The sequence below is a fragment of the Heptranchias perlo genome, unplaced genomic scaffold, assembly GCF_035084215.1.
Source record: "Heptranchias perlo isolate sHepPer1 unplaced genomic scaffold, sHepPer1.hap1 HAP1_SCAFFOLD_129, whole genome shotgun sequence".
Lineage (NCBI taxonomy): Eukaryota > Metazoa > Chordata > Chondrichthyes > Hexanchiformes > Hexanchidae > Heptranchias > Heptranchias perlo.
This window is the reverse complement of record NW_027138527.1, coordinates 1034292-1040291: the sequence shown is the minus strand read 5'-3', so window position 1 is coordinate 1040291 and position 6000 is coordinate 1034292. Positions and strand designations below refer to the sequence as shown.

General features: G+C 46.6%; 1 non-coding gene across 1 annotated transcript; it reads right to left on the bottom strand.

The window, feature by feature from the left end:
• Positions 1-3752: 3752 nt before the first annotated feature.
• On the bottom strand, positions 3753-3825 carry trnam-cau (transfer RNA methionine (anticodon CAU)). The gene has a single exon. It is a non-coding gene; the product is annotated as a tRNA-Met (tRNA).
• Positions 3826-6000: the final 2175 nt, after the last annotated feature.

Genomic DNA, 6000 nt, shown 5'->3' with positions numbered 1-6000 from the left:
GAAACACGTGGTACGTAATATCACCGCAGGGCCTTCCATGGTCGGCCTAATTCAGTACACCATCCCCAGTACATTTCGTCTGAAGCTCATCACTGGATGCCTTTCAAGTAACCTTTGCTGATTTGTTGCAGTTCAGTTTGGGTTTGAATAGAGTTGTTTCTTTACCAGCATAGCTTTATTGGGGCGAGGGGTATTTGAGTTTGTACCGGGAAATTTGTAGCTGTCAATTGCTAATTGATCTTCAATTGACTCAATACATTTCAATTAAACTATCACAAAAAGACGGACTATTCCTGCACCCACTCCCCGCCCCCTCCCAGTGTTCCAACTTACTCCACTTCTCCATCGCTGCTTCTGCCAATCTCTAACTCTGTCTCTAATTATAAATCTGCCTATCGTGCTCTCTTTCTACTAATTTTATTTTCCTTTATCTCTTTCAACTATATCCATTGTTATTTTCACCTTATTAAAAATCAGTATAAATCTCCTTCGACCGATTCGTATGTATCATTGTCTCTCCACTGCTTTAAATGTATCTATCTATCTATATATTTATCTAACCATCTATCTATCCTTCTATCCATCTATCTCTCCATCTATCTGTCTATCAATTCATCTATCTCACTATCTTTAAATCTCTCTATCCATCTATCTCTCCATCCATCTGTTTAAATATCTATCTATCTATCTATCTATCTATCTATCTATCTATCTATCTATCTATCTATCTATCTATCTATCTATCTATCTATATATCTCCCTATCCATCTATCTATCAATCTATCCATCCATCCATCTATCTATCCATCCATCTATCTATATAATCTCTCTATCTATATATCTCTCTATCCATCTATCTATCTATCCATCCATCTATCTATCTATATATCTCTCTATCCATCTATCTATATATCTATCTACCGATCGATCTATCTGTTTCTATCCATCCATCTATCTATATAACTACCTATCTATCTACCTTTATCTCCCTATCTCTCTATATCTGTTTCTCCCTCCACCTGTTTATTCCCCTGTTGTTGTTTCTATATCGCTTTCTGTCTCTCCTCCTTCATTACTCAAGTTTATCAAATAATTTTCTAATCTTTATCAAAAAAATGCAATATTAAAGCATGAGCATGAGGTAAATGAGCAAATTACAAGGTGGGGTGGACTCAGTATGTCGGTCTGTGAGGACGTCACCGAGCCCTCTTCCTTCTTCAGGCTGCTGATCACAGAAGTCTCCCTGAGCAGCTTCTGGAAGAAGAAGCGCGAGCACTTCTCGTCCTGCTCCAAGGAGCGGACTCTGGAGCGAAAGATCATCTTTGAGGCCCCTTTAACTGGATGGATCACACCGTGAGATCACAAGGTGAGGTCCCTTTAACTGAACGGTTCACAGCATGAGATCACAGGATGAGGCCCCCTGAACTGGACGGTTCACACCGTGAGATCACAGCATGAGGCCCCTTTAACTGGATGGATCACACCGTGAGATCACAAGGTGAGGCCCCTTTAACTGGACGGTTCACAGCATGAGATCACAGGATGAGGCCCCCTGAACTGTACGGTTCACACCGTGAGATCACAGCATGAGGCCCCTTTAACTGGACGGTTCATACCGTGAGATACGGTCTGTATTGTACTGTATTGCTTCGAAATAGTGAAATTAGTTTTAACTCTCTGTATACTTAAATTTTATGCAGTAATATATGTTTTGTAATAAAAAAAATTCGCAGAAACTTTCGAATCAAACCTCCAAAAGTTATCCATTGCTCCACTGGCCCAGTTTTCAAAAAGCATGCAGTACCTCACATTCCCACAGAGCTGGAAAATGAGCAGTCACCGAGTCAGTCTCGGTCATGCCCACGCGATTCCACGAGTCCGGGCGTGTCAAAAGGTGCACGGTGAACAATCACCAAAGAGAGAGACATGAGCTGCTTCCTTTCGATCGCTCAGCTTGTCGAGCGGTGGACTATAGAACAATTAACAGATCAAAGTTTGCTGGTTCGAAGTAATAAACGAGCTTTTGGAGTAAGTAGCTCCAGGCCATTCTCTTAACTTTACAGGCAGCCTGCAGCTTAACATGTTGGCGCTGAGGCACAGGAGACCACTTTTCCTTTGTCAAACCTTAAAGCTTTCTGTGTCTGTCAGAACACGGCTGTTTTGCTCGAGCATTTGGCCCTGCTCACCAGCAGGGAGTGCCTTTGAGTAATAACACGTCAAACCGCTTTCAGGCAAAAAAGTCCTCGATCAGTCAGACAGACAGGGCTCTCGCTGCTCCCTCAAGCTCGGGGCCGCTGTTCCTTTCCTGTGATCTCGTCTGCCTTCCGCAGCCTCGGGCTCTTCTCAGCATCATTCACGATTACTGTGGCTTCCCGTTCTGCTGTTGCTCACTTGCTCACGCTCGATACCGCGAATTGGAGCAAAGAATTGATTGTCGTCAGGGAGGGGGCCAACCCAAGGCGAGATTTCTCTGCTGATCGTGGAACTGCTTGGAGGCGAGTGCAAAACAACTACTGTGAAGGGCATTGAATAAAGAGGGCAGTAGCAACATGGATACAGAATCGGCTAAGGGACAGGAAACAGAGTAGTGGTGAACGGTTGTTTTTCGGACTGGAGGGAGGTGAACAGTGATGTTCCCCAGGGGTCGGTGCTGTTACCACTGCTTTCCTTGATATGTATTAATGACTTGAACTTGGGTGCACAGGGCAGAATTTCCAAATTTGCAGATGACACCAAACATGGAAGGGTTATGTACAGTGAAGAGGATAGTGATAGAATTGAAGAGAATATATGGCCGGACACGTGGCAAATGAAATTTAACGAAGAATAATGCGAATTGATGCATTTTAGTAGGAAGAACGAAGAGAGGCAATATTAACAAAAGGCCGCAACTCTAACAGTGATACAGGAACAGAGAGATCTGGGGGTACATGTGCACAAATCATTGAAAGTGGCAGGGCAGGTTGAGAAAGCGGTTAAAAAAGCATACGGGATCCTGGGCTTCATAAATAGAGGCAGAGAGTACTAAAGTATGGAAGTCATGATGAACCTTTATAAAACACTGGTTCAGCCACAACTGGAGTATTATGTCCACTTCTGGGCGCCGCACTTTAGGAAAGATATGAAGGCGTTAGAGAGGGTGCAGAAGAGATTTACTGGAATGATTCCTGGGATGAGAGACTTTAGTTACGTGGATAGACTGGAGAAGCTGGGATTGTTCTTCATGGAATGGAGACGGTTGCGAGGAGATTTGATACAGATTTTCAAAACCATGAAGGGTTTAGACAGAGTGTATGGAGAGAAACAATTCCCATTTGCAGAAGGGTGAAGGACCAGAGGACATAGATTTAAGGTGATTGGCAAAAGCACCAAAGATGACATGAAGAAAATCGATGGGGCGGGGGGTGGGACTAGCTGGATTGCTCTTGCATAGAGCTGGTGTGGACTCGATGGGCCGAATGGCCTCCTTCCGTGCTGTAACATTTCTATGATTCTGAAAGAGTGCTCGCTGAGCAAGTGAGAGATAGCAGGATAGATTCTTGCATTCTCCACTCACCTTTTGACTTGGGTCAATTGTCCAGAAACAAAAGTGGCGTCAGTTTTCAGCGAGCCCATGGTCCATGTACTTCTTAAGCTTCACTGCTTGCTACGGTACAGAGAGGTCAAGGGGCAACAAATCTTTTGGCGTGCTGCAGGAAGCAAAAATTCTTGATTTTGGTCTTGAGCAAAGATGGAAAAAAATAGCATAACGATGCCTTCTCTGAGGATTGAACTCAGGACCTTCAGATTATGAGACTGACGCGCTGCTTACTGCACTAAGAAGGCACTTGATGTATAAAACTCCAGGCAGCTCTACCAAGTAGGACAGTTTGCAAGGTGTAAAATCATAAACTCATCGGCAGTTTGCAAAAACTCTCTATCCAGGTGGAAATCGAACCAACAATCTTCTGAATTTTGGTCAGACACGTTCCCCATTGCTCGACTGGCCAAAGGTGTGTCGAGTAAGTCGGAGCTCACACGCTCACAGCGCCGCGGTATGAGCAGGTACCGAGTCAGTCTCGGTCATGCCCACGCGACTCCACGAGTCCGGGAGTGTCAAAAGGCACACGGTGAACAATCACCAAAGAGAGGGAACTTTGCTGCTTCCCTTCGATCGTTCAGCTCGCAGTGTGGAAAACTTGTAGAGATTCAAACTTGAAAGCACAATCACTCTTAAATCGTTGGTTTAATTCTGGCTCAAAATAATGAACGCGCTTTTGGAGTAAGCGGTATTGAGCTCAAGGCCGCATTCTTAACTTTACAGACTGCTTACTGCTTCAAATGTTGGCATTTGTCCTTTCTCAAACCTGAACGCGTTCTGTGTCTGTCCGAACACGGCTGTTTTGCTCGAGCATTTGCCTCTGCTCACCAGCAGGGAGCGCCTTTGTGCAACAACACGTCAAACCGGACTCACTTTCAGGCAAAAAAGAATTCTCTCAGTCTTTCGGACAGGTCTCTCGCTGCTCAAAGGAGTGCGGTTGAGCGGCAATTTTATTTTCAAAATATACTTTATTTCATAATATTTAATGATACCTGCAGTTCAGGGTAAGAATCGCAATTTCAATTCAAAACAATACAAAACAGATCGCACTCACTATGATCCCGTTATTTCAATACAATACACAGTGTATACAAAGTACAGGACATATCTTATAATACATTCCGTATAATAAAAGGTGGGATGGCTTTACACGGTGCTCTTTCCCCATAGGGCCCTTGCGTAGGCCGCAACGCGCCTCAGTGTATCCCGCAGCATGTTCTCCTGGACCTTGGAGTGTGCCAGTCGGCAACACTCGGTCGTGGACAGCTCCTTCAGCTGGAAGACCAGCAGGTTTCGGGCGGGCCAAAGGGCCTCCTTCAACGAGTTGATGGTCTTCCAGCAGCAGTTGATATATGTCTTGGTGTGCCTCCTGGGGAACAGTCCAGAGAACACAGCGTCCTGTGTTACGGAGGTGTTGGGGATGAACTGGGACAGATACCAACGCATCTCTCCCCACACATTCTGCATGAAGGTCCAGTCCACCAGGAAACAGACGACGGTCCAATTCCCGCAGCCTTGAAGGCAGCTCGAGGTGATGCTGAGTTTCCATGCATGTTGGAAGGACTGCACTGGGAGGGCCCTTCTCACCACCATCCAGGCCACATCCTGGTGCCTGTTGGTCAGTTCTGGCGACGAGACGTTCTGTCAAATGGCATGAACCATCTGGTCAGGGAACTGGTCGATCGGATCCACCCTCTCCTTTTCCTGCAGAGCCCCCTGAACGTTCCACTGTCTGACGGCCTTGTGGTCGAAGTGGTTCCAACTCAGGAACTTCTACACCTGGGACAGGTGGGGGGGGGGGCAGTCCAGCTGAACGGGACCTCCTGCGTCTGCTCGGTTGGCTGGACCCAGTTTTCTCAGTGTGTTGTACATGGTGTCCCTGTGGACGCATTCTACTTAGGACATCCAGACAAAGTGGAAGAAAGCTCGGGTGTCTGTGGTGACGGAGCTGTGGTGAATGGACCAGACCTGGGCCACGTAGAGCAACACCGCGAGTACCTCACACTTTATCACCAGGTTCCTGTTGGTTATGGAGAGGGATCGTCCCCCCACCATACCAAGCTTCTGTTTGGCCATGGCGACGCGCTCTTCCCATTTATTGGTGGAGTCCTGGGGCCCCCGAACCCGATCCCCAACACCATCAGGTAGTCGGACCTGACGGTGAAGGGATCAAAGGATCGGGTCTCCCACCTGCCACAGAACATGGCCTCACTCTTATTGCAGTTCACTCTGGACCCCGAGGCCAGCTCGAAACGATCGCAGATGTCCATCAGTCTGTGGATCGACTGCTGATCGGATCAAAAGACGGTGACGTCATCCATTTACAGGGAGGCCTTAACCTGAGAGCCTCCGTTGCCCGTGATCGTCACCCTACCTAATTACTCTGTCCTTTCTGATGGACGCAGCAAATTGCTCGACAC